At 42.8% G+C, this 16,684-nt stretch overlaps 1 protein-coding gene across 5 annotated transcripts in view; it reads left to right on the top strand.

Annotated features, from left to right (window-relative positions):
• Positions 1–16,684, top strand: part of SV2B (synaptic vesicle glycoprotein 2B) — a 173,394-nt gene that overhangs the window by 29,705 nt on the left and 127,005 nt on the right. The window contains exon 2 of one of the 5 annotated variants that reach the window (XM_072798803.1): positions 12,086–12,188. The exons of the other annotated variants lie outside the window; for them this stretch is intronic. The gene's annotated coding sequence lies outside the window, so the exon portion shown is untranslated. The remainder of the gene's footprint in view (positions 1–12,085; positions 12,189–16,684) is intronic. 5 annotated transcript variants of the gene reach the window in all.

The raw sequence follows: 16,684 nt of genomic DNA, 5'->3' as shown, positions 1-16,684 counted from the left end.
TAAACCGAAGCTTACTCTTCATGATCACGTGGGAGTAATATAGCTAATACACCCAGCACAATTCCTAACACATAAGTGTTCAATACATATTAGCTCTTTCTTCTTTTTAGTTTAAAAAACACAGAGACTCAGAGCACCTGGATGGATCAATTGATTAAGCATTGAGTTTTGGTTTTGCATCAGTTCATGATCTCAGACTTGTGAGATCCAGCCCCGGACAGGGCTCTGTGCTCAGCATGGAGTCTACTTGAAATTCTCTTTTTCTCCCTCTCCTTTACCCCTCTCTTTGCTTGCACTCATGTGCTCTTTCTCTCTCTCTTAAACAGACAAACAAACAAACAAACAAACGAAATCTATTTAAAAATAGAACACAGACTTGATTAAAAAAGGCAGCAACAATAAAAACCATCTACACCAAAATCATGTATAGGATTCCTGAACTCCACCTACTCTCTGCCCCTCCCCCACATCTGGTACTCTTGGTAACCCAGATTGGGGTGTTGCTCTTTTAGTCAGCTCTTTCCTCTTCTCCCCAGATGTTTTTTATCTTTATATAGTGGTGTTTCTCAACTTTTTTTTTTCATTATTAGCCCCCAGGAGGCTTTTCAGACATTTCCCCCCACTAATTGCCAACGATTCCCTCCTTATGAAATTTTAATACCACAGATGCTCCATATATCTATTTATGTATCATGGCCCTTTAAGGAGCCACAAACCATTGTGATACCTAGGGTCGCCTTCACCTCACAGAGCCAAATTTTTCCCCATTCAAGAAATGATTTTCACATTCGTGGGGCCAAGGTCTCCCCCTTTGAGAATTCTTAGCATATACCATGGTCAACATCTATCTTCCCACTTCATGTTAGATCCTCCCGTGCATGGGGTTTGGTGCTTCTGGGTTGGAGCCTACATAATGGGGAGGAGGAAGAGCAATGAGAATCAGGAAGAACTACCTTCTTTTGAACAAATGCCTCAAGGCACTTTATTACTAACCTTTATAGCAACCCTGCAAGACAATTTTTTTTTTCATGGATGAGAAAGCTCAAGCTCAGTGAGGGAAAGTCATCCACAGCTGAAGTGACAAGTGACAGAGGATTTAAGGCTGTGTCTGTCAGATATGAAAATTGAAAACCCTTAGGCCACACTGCCTCTTCATGAAGACCAGGGAAAAGGTGATGGTAAAAGGAAACCAGCATTAGCTGAGCTCCTTCTATGTGGCTGGGGCTCTTTTAGGTACTTATCTCTGTGAAGTGGGTGTCCCAGTTTTAGAGATGAAAATGGGTTTGCAATGATTATTTTGCTAAATCTTGCATGGACAGCATTTATGAAGGCTGGATTATGACCCAGGTCTGCTTGTTCCTAGAACCCCTGTCTCTGACCATTATGAGAGAGGACATGCTCTGAGCCTCTACCTTCCTGGAGAGTGAGAAAACCTCTATAGTTGTAGCTTCCTCCCATGACCAGTAATTTATGTGTTTCAACTCCTCTTCCCAATACATACACTCAATTTTTTAGGGCACAGATAGGAAGAGAAATATACACAATACTGTTTTGAAAACTTTGTAATTATCACTACCATCCTCAAACTATGAGGATCTGGGAAACCCAGATTAAATCACTGGTCCCTGATATGGCAAAGAGTGACCTGCGCTCTTTGGAGATATTATAACAGGATGGCATTTGGTCAGTCATGGGCAAATGGTGTGGCTTAGGTATGAACCTCAGATCTGGAAGAAGAGAGTGGCCCCACCTGAGCAGGTTGCTGGGAGATTTGATGCAGGGGGAATATATCTGACAACTCCAGAATATAAGGAATCAGTTTCTGGGAGGTTACTCTCTAGGGCCCTTTGGAATGTCTTTAGGAAGAGAACTTTAATCTACATATGCGGATCCCAGCCAGTGGAACAGCCTTAGGAGGGCCCAGACTCTATGGGTGCTTTGCCCCAGGCAGAGAACCATGCAGGGGGATAAGGAATCTTGGGGGCAGCATCCCCAAGCCCCTTATGTCCTTCATTTCATCATTGACTTGATACGCTGAGTCCTGACCTGACAGCCAGACAGGACCCACCCTGGCTTCCATACCCTGGAGCAAGAGCTCAGGCTCCAGTAGGCAGACTGCTTTTTTTAGTTATCCTGTCTGTCTCTCCAGGAGCAGGAATGGCTGCCTCTTTCCCCTGGGAAGGTGGGGGCGGTGACAGCCAGGGTTGGCTGGCTCTCCTGCTGCGCAGAGAGGCATCTGGAGGCTGGCTCCTAGGGATCCAGAACTGGCGGTGATGAAACACAGAGCAGCAGCTCTGGCCCTAGAAGCAAGATGGCTCTGAAGGGGCTGCTCATTCCTGCCCTCCTGGAAACAGGCTACTTCACCTGACAAGTGTTACAGCAGATTAAGAAAGAAATATCTGGTCCTAAATGAAGAATTAGATTCTGAGCAGAAGACAGTCTGCAGGCAAATCAAAAGTGCCTGTGCCTGATTTGCAGGGAATGGAAGTCCCAACTCATAAACAGGCTATTGGGATGACTTGGGGAAATCAGGCCATCGGCAAGCCTCAGTTCTTCAGCTATAAGATGAGATGGGTCAGATAACTTCCACACACCATTTTTTTCCCCTGGTTCTATATATTTTAAAAATGGTTTTGTTGAAAATTGGAATATGTTATTAGGGAACCCCTCCAGACTCTAATTATTAGTCACCCCAACTAATGAATGTTTAAGGCATGCTCATATCAGAATCTTGAAGACAAGAGTGACATCACAGCATCTGCTTAAATCTATTACTTGTTTCTAACTTATTATTATTAAGTTTACTATGGATAAAGAGGCAGCAAATAACTAGTGAGTAGCTATATGCCAGGCATGAGAGGGTAAATATATTACACATGCATTTACCTTTAGATTCAGAAATCTTACTTCTACGATTTAACTATAAAAGTACAGCAATGGAAATGTGAAAAATATATACCCAATGTTATTAATTGTAGCTAAGAACATCAGAACATGTGTTGACCTAAACACATCAAATAGGTTAAAACCCATAGGTTCATAATGGTACTCAGAATAACATATCTTATTGGTCACTTTGCAGGATGCTAGGGAACCATCTTATTATTTTGAAAACTGGTAGATAAGGGAAAGAATCAGATGTTTACTTTGCTTTTCCTTTGCAAGCTGTATCTCAGGACAAGCAAATAGTAGATATGGGGGAAGTTTCTCTTTATATAAGTATTCCAGCTAATGATTGAAGAAATAATTTTATAATTAGGATTTTGTAATCCTGTCATGGGGTCTAGGCAATGATCATCTGTGTCTATTGGCATCATGGGAAGAAAAACAGCAAGATTTTATGTGCCCTTGATAGAAATACTACAATGCCTTTGAAGTAGCTTTGACAACCTCCTAATCCCCCTACAAAGCTAACCTGAATATGAATAACAGCTGTCCAATAGGTTTCTGTGATGATAGAAAAATTCTATCTGCACAGCCCAATGTAGTAGCTACTAACCATATGTGGGTATTGAGAACCTGAAATAAGACTAGTGTGACTGACGCACTTAGTTATTAAGATTTAAATAGCTATGTGTGACTAAGCATTGCTACATTGGGCAGCTCTAGACTTACCTATGAACTATGGGAGACACAGGGGATGGAAGAACATGTCAAATGACACCATAGGCATGCAAACAGCAGAACACACTCTATAGGAGACTTTATAGGACAAACTATCTGCTCTCACCAACAAATAAAATAAGAGGTAGTGAGGAGAATGCATAAATTATTAAAGACAAGTGATATCAACCAATTATAAGGTATGGGGCTTATCTGAATCATGATTTGAACAAATATTTTAAAAATATTATGAGATATTACAAAAGTATTATTGTTTTAGGTGTTATAATGCTATATTGATTGTTTTTAAGAGGAGACCTATTTTTAAAAAGGAGTCTTATTTTTAAAGAGACACTGCTGATATATTTATGGATGAAATCATGTAATATCTCGGGCTTAATTTAAAATAATCCCGTGTGTATGAAGGGAAAACTGTGTGAGGTGTAGATGAAACAAAATTGGAATGAGTTGGTAATTGTTGAAGCTGGTTGGTGGGTGTATTCATTATATCATTTTCTTTATGTTGGAGAGTGTTTGGAAATTTTCACAATAAAATGTAAAAAACAAAAAAAAAGTAAGGGAAACTTCCAAGAATCCCCTCTCCAACCCCAAATAACAACAACCATAATAGCAATAAGAACTTCACCTTTGAATTGAAATCAGAGCTGAGAGTTGGGGGCAGAGGATATACAAAGGTTACCCTAAGGGGAAGGTAGGCTCCCCTGAAGGCAAACACCACTATTGATACTGTAGTAAGGAGAATAAGTTTAGGGCCAGGGGAAGCATTGCAGGACAAGAACTAAGACTTCTCCAGCAAGTTGCAATCCCAGCTAAAGTGATCCCATATTTATTATCCTTGGCTCTCAGATCTCAAATTCTCAAATTCTCTTTGCAAGACAGCATCCTCCATTTTGGCATGTTGAATTCCCATGGGTTAAGATTAGGCAAATATGAACAAATATTAGGGTGCATGTAGAACCTGTCATCTAAACTGGGGCACTTTTGAAGATCAGACGGTGTGCCAAAATAACTAACATGTATAAATTACTGCAAAAAGATATAAACCCGGATTGTGGAGAAAACAAGGAATATGGCCCCCTGGCAAACAAGAGGGAAGACAAGGTCTCTTCTGTTCCTGGAGTTTGGTGGGAGTGAGAATCTGCATCTCACCCCAGATCATTTGGAAGTTGGGCTCATGCTCTTGATCAGTGGTTCTCAGTGTGTGGTCCAGGACCTGTAGCATTAGCATCATCTGGGAACTTGTTAGAAATACAAAGTCTTGGGCCCTACCCTAAATCTAATAAAGTAGGTGATGGAGCCTAGCCAGGTGTTTTGGAACAACTCCTCCATGTGATTCCGATGCACCAAGTTTGAAAAACACTGGTCTAGGTAAACATTTTAAAACTGATGTTCATCAGCTATTAGGAAACATTCCACGAATGTCACTATGCCAATGACATTTTTCTTAAAAGTAATAGCAGATAGGAAAAAAGTTAACATTTTCCCAATAATAAACATTTAATGGCACTAGGTAGGTCTATAAATAAGGTATAATAAAAGTCGTATGGCAATTATCCTTTAAGAAGGATTTAAAAATAATAAAAATGCCTTTTATGTAAGTATTTTCTATCCCAAAGGTATGGTGATTGTCCCAGAGAAGGACAAAATAACACCTTCTTAAAGGAGCCTTTCATTAAATATATGGCTCTCTTAGGTGCCATTTTGGGGATCCTTCCTCCAAGGAGTTAGGTTTTTAAATGCTTCTGGCTGTAACTGTCTTTAATTAGCACTAGCTCATTTAGCGCTGGTCTCACTTAACCTGGGATCTGGGCAGCAACCATTCCTGTCTCTTCTCTTTGATCTACTCCAACAAAACTTGGAGAATATGGCTGATGTTAAGCTTCTCTTTCCCCACTGAGCTTCCTGAATTCACCAGACTGGGCTTGGGATATGTACCAGATATTTTTTGTGGTTTAAACCACCCTTTTCTGCTAAGGGCATGCTTGTGCTTGTCCTAAACAAAGTTTTGGCATGCCTCAGTGGCTGTTTATCACTTTTGTATTAAGCATAATAGGATGGGCCCCTCATTAATTACAGTCTTGCTGGGAGTTAGTAAACAGATGGAGAGATAGAAGTCTCTCTGCTTTCTTATGGCCACAGGCATCAAACAGAAACCCATAGAGCCTTAGATGAACATATGTTAATGCTAAGATTGTCCACACTTCCCCCAACATCTCTTAAAAATAGAGCAGTTACTGGATGGAAGCTAGAAGCACCAGGGTGGTATGGATTGGACCCAAAGAGTGGCCTAGAATTGCAGTGTTTCTTAAACCCCACTTTTAGAACTCCCTACATTATTTGGGAACCTTTTAAAATATAGAGCCTCTTTTGCACCCCATCGCAAAACAATTTCCATTAGCAGGTTCTGCTAATTGAGACCTGAGAAACTTCAATTTCGGAAAGTGTCTTGGGGGATTCTGATATACAGCTTGAGTATGGAACTGCTAATGTCAGAGATGTTCTGGCAAGGGCTGGAAGTTTTCCCCAGTCCTTCGCTGATGTCATCTATGGTCTTTTGCAGCCCAGATGTTAGGGACATGCTCTTCTCTGGGAAGATTTGATGTTTTCAGGAACATCTTTGCAGTTTGCTGCTTCAACCTAGTCCCAACCTAGTGAAGGGTGAGTCCATCAGGGTGGCCTGGTTGGGAACACAGACAGGCCCCCAGCACAGACAAGCTAAACCTGGCTCTGCTACTCACCACTTGGGGTGAATTAGCAAATTCCTGTGAGTCTCACATTGCTTATTTGAACAATGATAAGAATAATATTTACTTGGAAGGCTCTTATGGAGATTAAGAGAATATAAGTAAAATATTTAGTCAATAGCATAGCACATGGTGTATACTCAATAAATCATTATTTTTTTTCTCTTGAAGGTTCAAGCCTATAGTTGCCACATAGGTTTTTGTTTGTTTGTTTTCCTGGAGAGAGCTCACATTTTGGTGACACTTTTCGGCTAAGAGAGATGATAGAAAGTTTCATTTTGAGAGTTAATGCTGTACCTGGAAGAGTATGGGTTTAGAAGACAGACGCTTTCTGATGGAAATTGGAAATAAAGAACTTAGGGTCCCACAGTGTTGATGTGAGCTCCCTCAGGCTCCTGAGCAGCCAGCTGAGTAGCACAAAAGAAGTAGAGATATAAAAGAGTAGGTGGCTCTTGCAGGAATCTTAATGCAGCTCAGATGTTAGCAAGAAGCACTCCGACTCTTCAGAGGTAGGTATGGGTTGGCTTACACTGTAGGAAAGCCCCACATTTCTTGCAGGTCTTGGGGACTTTCATGCCAAGGTCAATGTTGACATCTTTCCTCTGCTGACTCCTGTCCTTTATTCTGGCTTACACAGCAACTTTCCTTGGTTGCCACAAAAACTCTTTGGATGTACAGCATGTTTTACTTAAGATTGGAGAAATGGGCATGAATTTATATCATAGTAGGGCAACAATTTAAACTCAAATAGTAAGCCTCCCTGTTATAAGACCCCTTCTTCCTGTGGCCCCTTATATCCCACTGTTCTGACAACTCATCCAGTTCATTCCAAAAGTGAATCATTTCAGGACCCCTTTTTCTGTTTTTTTATTGCTAACCCATGCTCCCAGGGTTTCTGCTGCTCTTAAAATGATAATTTCTTTTTTATCCCTGATCCAAACTAAAATATTTAAGCAACAAGATGCTGAACAAATATAGGCATGATCATGGGGGTGGCAGAGGTGGTATTAGCAATGGAAAGAGAGACTGTATCCAAGAGATACTTGGAAATAAGATCCCACAACAAATTGAGCATGAGAAGATGAACAAAAGGAAATGGATTGATTACACACCTAGGTTTGGGGGCTATTGGAATGGGTAGCCATGAAAATCCCCTGTATCTCCAGAGTCTATGAATCCTGTCATCTGTTAAGAGAGGGAGAGTCATGGTTTTCCTTATCTTGGATTCTTTAAAACACAATCTTCTGTTCATGTGGGCAGTGACAAATGGTCAAATATTATTTGTTTATTTTTTTTAAGATTTTATTTATTTATTCATGAGAGACACACACACACACAGAGGCAGAGACATAGGCAGAGGGAGAAGCAGGGAGCCTGATGTGAGACTCGATTCCAAGACCCCAGGATCTTGAGCCAAAGGCAGAGGCTCAACCAGTGAGCCACCTAGGTGTCCCTCTGTTTCTTTCTTAGGGAAGATATGATACTAAGCTGCCTTTAAAATATCTAGGCTGCACATTCTCCTTGTAATGGAAAATGTTATTTGCTCTGGCAGTGCTTGCTGATGATGTCAGCAGACCACACACACTTTACTTTGAAGAAGCCGGATCATGTTTATACACCTGCAGGAATTAGCTAGAGAGATCAAGATGAGGTTCTTAGTTGGTATCACGTTCATTAAAAAAAACACAGAAGGGTAAACACAAGACTGAGGTGGTTTGAGGAATATAGCATGCTTACACACACTTTTCCTTGGCATGCTTGAATAATAAGAAGAAAAGGTCTCAGGAGAGTCAGTGGTAAGTGTATATTTTCTGGATCTTGGAGAAGACACTGCTCAATATCTCTCCAGTTCTTGAGTCAAAGCTTTCATGGATTTTTAAAAAGCATTGGCTCATTCTTCCCCAAATAGACGGATGCTAGTAATAAATAATGAAAAAATATTGAATGCTAGGAAAATGACATGCAATTTTCCCTTCCTCTTTGATATAAGCCCTTCTGAATAATTAACACACACATCTTTTCTGGTAGCAAAGGGCCTTTCCTTAACGGGAGGTATAATGTGGATGAAGCTGAGAGAGACTTTCTGAGACTGTAGCCAGTTCCAAGGACTTGGAGGCTTTGGCCACTAAACCTTTTCTTTCTCAACAGAGGGTTATCTCTTAGGTGAAGACACGGTGTAGAGAGGTGATGCTTCCCCCCACTTTTCTCACTTTATTCTGTGATGCTGAGTCGTCTTTGGCAGCTGTCCTGTTCCTCATTTTTTAAAGTAGGAAGGTTCTATAATTAACTGGAGCTTATTTTTGCTGTGTTAATTAATGTGTGCATATAGGAGATTGCTGTTTTCCCTTAAGATGTGATGAATAGAACTGGTTTTCATGGAAGTCACCTAGAGCTTTAGCAGATGTAGCAATTGTCTTTGGGAAACATTCACATTGGACAGCAAAACACAACAAATTCTGCTTGACAAAATCTACCAGGGTATAAAGGGTGGTCCTCAGACGCCGCTAGGCTCTCTGGAAGCATTTGAGGATGATGAGCAGACTGCAAAGAACCTGTCCACTGACATCGGTCAGACCTGAATCTGAGTCTTAATGCCACCCACAGTGACTGTGTGGTCTTTGGTAAGTTGCTTAACCAACTGGAGTCATGTTTGTCCATTCTATAGATGGAATCATGTTTGTTCATTCCATAGATGAAAAGGTTCTAAGATGTGTAACTCAGCTTATGAGTCTACAAGTTGGTCATGACTGTTTATCCTATCACACTGCTAGCTCTTTGGGAACACACTCTGTGTCCTATTTGATTTTTGTCTCCACTGCCTATTAAGGGTAGGAACTCATTTTTGAAAGAATGAAAGAGGAATTGGCCTCGTTTGGTTAGTAATGTTCACAATGGAGCAGTGGCTAGTGATGGTGTGGACAAACTCTTGACCCCTAAACTCTTAACGTGTCTCTGTCCATAAAGGAATTTGGACTCATCACTCAATCTCAGAGTATTGGGCTTGCCAGCCCACAGAGGCTGCAACCCGTCCTTCCCACACAGTCCTTCTGGTCTAGGAGTCTTCTGTAGCTCCCTGAAGCTTCACAGAGACACCAGTGGTCCAGCCCAGGCAGCTCAGATGGGCCATGCAACCACTCATCTCTTGGGTTTTTCCATTGGCCAGTGACAGTATTGTAGGCAAGCAGAGTGTGACATGCAGTGGGATATAGGTCTCCTCTGCCTCAGAGACTTCTCTGCAATCTCTGCTTCTGCTCTTCTTCCCCCACTTCGGGGAATCTCTTTTTGCTCATGTGAAGTCAAGGCTCTCTTTTTAGGACACTCAGTTCCATGTACAGAATCCTCTTTCCAATAGACCTTAGGTCTTTGGAACACATGAGCCAGAAACACTCTCAGGTGATTTATTTTCTTCTCTGCCGTAAACCTCTCCTGGGTGCCAATGTGCAAAACTCACTACTTGCTTGAATGGGGCAAGGGAGAGTTAATATCTTAAAATACTATATCACAGTGTCCAAGAGGAAATAATTGTCTTATTAGAGATGGCAAATATTACAGGCCTTTAGGGGCTATGGATTCATTCTGGTTGTAAGATGGTGATAAAACTTCAGGTACCATCTCAGAATTTAAGGCAGGGAGAAGAATAGAAGAGATAAGTTTTCTTTTCACATGTTTCCATTTTTAACAAGAAGGAAAATAGCATTTCAGAAGCCCCAGAAGATTAACTTTTATATCTCATTGGCCAGGATTGGGTCACCCAGCCTCCTGTAACTACACAGGAAGCCAGGAAAACAACCGCTGGGTTTCCAGCCTCAATGAGAGGGAGACAGCAAGAGAGAGAGGGTCAGGAATGCAGTTGGGTTTGTTTTAGTCTGAATTCCCTCAGAAGCAGATGCTTACAGAAGGATTTGAAGGTAGTAGTTAGGTTGGTTGGTGGAATAACCCCTAATAGGGAAGTGGGGAAATGAGGCAAAAAGGAGAAGCCTCATGTATTAGAGCTCTCCAGAGAAATAGAACCAATATGTTTTACACACACACACACACACACACACACACACACACACACACACATATATTATTACATATATATAACATATATCTTATATTATTACAAACACTTACTATAAGGAATTGGCTCACATGGATTTGGGAGACTGAGAAGTCCAAGATTGGCAGTCAGCTAGCTGGAGACCCAGGAGAGCTGATGGCATAAATTCCAGTCTGAACCTGAAGGCAGAAGATGTCCCAACTCAAAGACAGTCAAGCAGAAAGGAAGAATTCTTTCTAGTCAGACTTTTGTTCTAGTCAGGCCTTCAGTGAAGGGGGCAAGGCCCACCACACCAGGGAGGGTGGTCTGCATTGCTCAGTCTACCATACCAGTTCACATGCTACTTTCATTTAGAAATATCCTTACAGACCCATCCAGAATAATGTTTGACTAAATGTCTGGGCATCCTTTGGCCCAGCCAAGCTGATACCTCAAGTTAACCATCACACCAAGAAAGAGGGCATTGTCCAGTTCTGATGGAGTGATTCCAGGAGCCAGAGCAAAATGTACTCTTAGGGAGTTACCATACTTCCACCAGCCACTGGTTGAGGCCTGTTGGGGGCAGGTTTAGTCCCTGACACTTTTGCTCTGCCCATGAGCTGGCAAACAGGCTTTGGCCACAGAATAACTTCAGGCAAAGCAGATACTGGCCATTGGAAGTCTGGAGGGTGCTCTCAAGTAGTAAGATGAGGAGATGTGGATGAGCAAGGCCATTATCAACGGACAGTGTGCCATGTACGGTGTGGTGAAACACATGGAGGTTGAACAAGTGCTTTTTTTATCTCAAAACATTTTTAGACTTTTATTTTTTTTTAAAAGGCTTTATTTACTTATTTGAGAAAGAGAAAGAGATAGTGAAGGAGAGCATTAGCCAGAGAAGGGGAGAGGGGCAGAGGGAGAGGAAGAAGCAGGCTCCTTGCTGAGCAAGGAGCTTGAGGTGGGGCTCGATCCCAGGACCCTGGAATCATGACCTAAACCAAAAGCAAATGCCTAACTAACTGAGCCACCCAGGCACCCCTAAAAATTTTTAGATTTCTAGATTGATAAGTCTCAGATGTTTTGACCTCTAGGACTTAATTTCAGAAGAGAAACTTGGGCTCTTAAGACATTTTCTCTGAGAATGAACCACTAAAGACAAAATGAGGATCCTATAAACAGAAGCTTAAGGGATGGGACTATTGATGATGTTGTTACAACCACTGGGAGCTGAGGTCTTAGTCACTCCGTGAGGGAGGGTGAATCACATTACCTTATGTAACCTTCAAATTCAACCTCGGGCAAGATGGTGCTATCCATTGTTCCCAAGAGAGAAAACTGAGGTCAGGAAGAGGGAGGAATTTGTGCAAGTCACACAGCTGAAAAAGTCACACAGTGGAGTCCAGGGCCACCTGACGATAAAACCGGTGCCCTTTCCATGATACTCAGCTGTTCCTCCAGGAAAATAACCTTTCAAAGGCTCAGCATGAATTAATAATACTATAATTATACACTTCTACACTTTTTCTTGAGCTGACTCACACCCAGGGCAGTGGTAGAAAGTTGTTTTTCTAATGGGAGAATAAGTTGCAGTGACCCTCTGACCTCCTGCCTCCCTTCCTCTCTCCTTTCTCCTCTTCCCCCCCTCGCCTTTTCCTTCTGTCTCCTTCAATCCCTTTCTCTCTCTCTCTTTCATCAGATACATACAGCTGTTGGTAGCACTGGTGTCATGTTCCTGAGCCCATCATGGAAGCTCATGCTGGACTAACCATACCCTTGACCTGTTGATACTTCCTCCTGAGGTATCAGTAGTCAGACAGTTGTGATATGTGAGTTAGACAAATGTATGTTGCAAAAGAAATTTGGCTCTCTTCAATCCTTCTGTTATTAAGGTTAATACAGAGCAAATGTATGAAGCCCCCTCCTTCTTTGGAACCCCTCTTGATGCACAGCCCTTGCACAAGGGAGGACCAGGCACCCATGGTTGTGTCTGCTTTCATGAGCACAAGGCAGATACATGCTTGAGAGGGGAACCAATCAGATTATATTTTCTGTCCTGGGGATTTATTCATTTATTTTTAAAAATTTATTTATTCATGAGAAACATAGAAAGAGGCAGAGACACAGGCAGAGGGAGAAGCAGGCTTCCTGTGGGGAGCCCGATGTGGGACTTGATCCCAGGACCAGGGAATCATGACCTGAGCGGAAGGCAGCCACTCAACCACTGAGCCACGCAGGTGCCCCTGTCCTGGAGATTTATTTCTGAGGCTGTGAGAGACCAAAATAGTCACGCTGTGGCCAACCATGCTACAAAATCAGGTGTGAACCTCAGCTATGGAGGAGCAGAGGAGCTCAGAGTGAGCAGAAAGCAGGCAGATGCTTGCCAGGAAGCAGAGACAAGAGAACAGATGGCTCTGTGTGGAAGGAGTTTGGATCCTGCACCCCATCCCTCCCCAGGCTAGACTTCCCTCCCCTGTTGAAAAGAGCCACATGATTTTGCTTGAAGAACCCCACATGTAACTGGGAAGGGGCATGGGCTTCTTTTCATCCAGATGATCCCCAGTCAACATGATTTGTGTAAGAGCCTGTGGGCTTTGACCACAGATGCTACCTCATGATGGGCATGGAACTTAGCCAGTACAGACATGGAGCACGGACAGCTAAGCAGGCTTGTGCAAATTCAAACCTGTGTGTTTACTCGCAACATTGATCAAAGCCAGGACTTCTGATTGAAACAAAACAAAACCACAACCATCAAAAAAAGAACCATAACAGTAATGGTTGCCCAGGGAGTTTGAGTCAAATTATCAGGTGGTTTCTATAAAAGAGTTAAATTTCAGTTTTATCATTTTGCTGTAATATCCCTAGGGGACAAATTGTGATTTATTTGCTTGGCTGGTTATCTAAAAAGGTAAACAGAAACAAAAAGAGGTGGGGATATCTAAGATCAGCCTAATACCACCCTCTGTGGCCTGATGAAGAGGTATTGACTCATTGCCATGTGAGGGGGTGGTCTGCACGGTGAAAGAACCATGGGGCATTTCACCCAGCACAGGAAAAGGTAGAATGGTTATAGGATGTTTAGGAAGGGTAAAGTTTAGGTAAAATGGAAATAAAAGTTCAAAACAAAGCAGAGATGGGTATCAGGGTGTCAGTGTCAGTTCTGGACTGTAAATTGGTCCAGGCTCCTGTTTCCTTGGAAACAACATAGTTAAGATAAATGTGAATGTCTTCCGAACCCCTTTTTTTGAAGCTCTGCTCTTGGGCTGGAAATCAGGGCCACGTCTCTGTGTCAGAGTGACTTAGATCCTCCCCCAGGCGAGAATGACATGTTTCATTCTTACCCATATAATTTCCAAAGCTGAGTTTCTGGCTGTCTCTGATTTTAGAGATCAAGGATTTCCAGGATGTGAGAAAGCCGTGGTTAACTCAAAGAAGGTTATAATGGGCAGTGTGTCCTTGGGAGAAATATTATTTTCTATTACTTTGCTGCTGGCTTTGTCTGTATGTGTTATCTCAGCTTGATGAATCGCCAGGCAGATTTTTACTTCTTCGGTCTGAACTAAATCTTAACTTTCTCAAAACTTTGGGGCTATTTGGAGGAGAATGTGGTAGGTAATGGGTCCGTACTCCTTAATGTTTCTCAAACTTGTAGCTATTCTAAATGATTACAAGCCATGAAGGTGCTTAAAGAGCAGCGAAGTGGGAGGTGCCAGCTTGGCTGGTATGGCAGCTGGGACATCCGGACCCCCCACCCCTGTCCCCAGTTTCGGGGGGTGGTAACACGCAAGGCCTCAGTGTTTCATTCTGGAGTCTCTTTGTGCTCTACCTTCTGAGTGGTCCATGTTGGTGTACCACATACACTGTCAATTTTTAAGAAGTAGAATCACATGTGCTTAAACAAATGCATTACAAAATAAAGCCTTTCATTGTTACCATGGAAGGAAAAATGGTATCAGTTGCATGAATTCAAAGTCACCATAAAAAATAAATAAGATGATGAGCAGTATCACTTTTTTTTCCTTGATGGTTGCTTATCAAATTTCCTGAGTTACAGACTTGCCTGGCCTTTTTAAAGAAATCAGGGAGGGTGATGGTGGCGAAGGGGGTGGTGGTGGAGAGGATAATAGCAAATATCAGAAAAGTGTTAAATCTAATGCCACACAGCATCAAACCAAGACTTTTTCTATGGTAAGACCAGAGAGATGGGAGAGGATTCTCATGCCAGGAATAAAATGAACACTGTGTTTGTGTACCACCCCAAATCATGGTGATGCCAACAGGACTGTGTATCCCACACTCAGGGAAAGTGGCATTGTGCTCTGAGACCACTGGCTGCACAGTTAGAGGCCAAGAAGGAATCAATTGCACCACTTCCTAGGTGTGTGACCTTGGGGGCAGGTATCCAGCCTCTCCAAGGCTGTTTTCTTATCTGTACAATGGGGATGGGAACTGCTCTTTCCTCTTGGGATTGCTCTGAGGATCTAATGAGCTGATCCATGGCAAACCATTAGCACCGTGTCTGGCATAGACCAAGTTTTCCACACACGTAAGCTAGGATGCTGGGACAAGCTTGTGTTGTGTATCTGACAAATAGCCAGTGCGGGGCTGGTCCTTACTAGTCAGATCTGGGTCAGACAGGGTGTCCACCAAAATTGACAGGAGGAGGGGGAGGTCAGGCTGAGTGCTGAGGGTCAATTCCTATGGTCTCAAGGCCACAAGAGCAAGACCAAACAAAATAGATAAGAACTCCCCCGCAGGGGGGCAATAATAGAACATCTGTCAGGATCATGGTAGGAGCAAGAAAGAGGGCCCCCCAAACCCAGGCAGGCAGTGCTGAAGTGTGTCTGCAGTTTTGTTGGTCCTCCGTTACCCCTTGTGAGGGTGGGTGGTGTTGATTAAGGGACTTTATTTCCCCAGAGACAACTATGGCTAGGGTCCTTGGTCTTGTCTCCAGAACAAGACTAGCCGGATGTCATGCATTCATCATCTTTTGTATGTCTGTTATGTGCTGAGTACAGTGTGTGGCACCAGGCAGGGTAGCACAGAAATATGGTTGGCCAGAAAGATTCAGTGTGTCGGGTCCTGGAAATACCGGGACCAAAGCACAGAAATTGAGTGTTAGAATGGGACACTGTGCTGGAATAGGCAAGATGTCAGGCACCAGCCCAGCCCCACTTGTCTTGTGGGGTCAGATTAATGGTCTCTGCGTCTGTCCTGACTCTCCGGATGTGGGTTGAATTTTGTCCTGAAAAAATATGTTCACATCCTAAGCCTCAATACCTGGGAAGAAGACCTTATTTGCAAATAGGGTCTTTGCAATCAAGTTCAGATGAGTCATGCTGAATCAGAGTAGACACTAGTCCAGTGACTGGTGTCCTCATAGTAGAGGGAGTTTGAGCACAGAGACACACACAGAAGGAGGATAACCACGTGAGGGCAGAGGCAGAGATTGGAGCAGTACAGGTGCAGACCACGGGATGCCAAGAAATGCCAGCAACCACTGGAAGTTGGAAGAGGCAAGGAAGGACTCCTTACTGGATTCCAAGGGAGCACAGCCCTGCAGATACCTTGAATTTGGACTTCTAGCCTCCAGAACTATGAGACAATAAATTTCTGTTGTGTCAAGCCACCCAGTTTTGTGGTTGTTATGGCAGCCCTAAGAAGCTGCTCCTTCCACTGCTTTTACAGGGGTCAGGGGAGTGGGGAGTTCTTCCCCTCACAATGGTTTTCATGAAAAGAAAGACTTGTCAGTTGAATTGCATTCAAACTAAAGAAGAGGCTTAAAATAATCTGGGCCATTTGATAAAACTGGAAGGATTGGATAACAGGTTTGTTTCTGTTTTGTTTTTGTTATTTTTGTTTGTTTTGATTTTTTAATATTGTGTGGTGGTCATCATTCTAGATAGTTAAAACCATCATCTGGAATTAGTGGAATCTAGCAGTTCCCTAGACCCATGTGGCCACTCCAGATTCATGTTACCTCAACTCTGAATGCCACCTCCCCTCCTTCTAAGAACTGGTTGCTCCAGATACTGTTATTCTGCTGAGCTCATATAGACATGAACTTCAAACACATGAGTTTGCTTGGGGAGGAGCAGGAAGGTCAAGGAATGGAGAAATGCTTTGTGTTCATGCCATGGGGTCCTCCAGATTGCTCCAGGCTGGAGCTCAGGGAAAAATGTCTCAGGGGAACTTTGTGGCAATGCCCAAGGGACTTAGGAAAAGTGAGATCCCAATAAGCTTGCATTCTTTCTGTCAGATTTCAGGGAAAGGGTACAGAGAGCCATCCTTCCTT

This window comes from Canis lupus, chromosome 2 (assembly GCF_048164855.1).
Source record: "Canis lupus baileyi chromosome 2, mCanLup2.hap1, whole genome shotgun sequence".
NCBI classification, from domain to species: domain Eukaryota; kingdom Metazoa; phylum Chordata; class Mammalia; order Carnivora; family Canidae; genus Canis; species Canis lupus.
The sequence above is the reverse complement of the archived record's forward strand: the minus strand, read 5'-3'. Positions and strand labels throughout refer to the sequence as shown.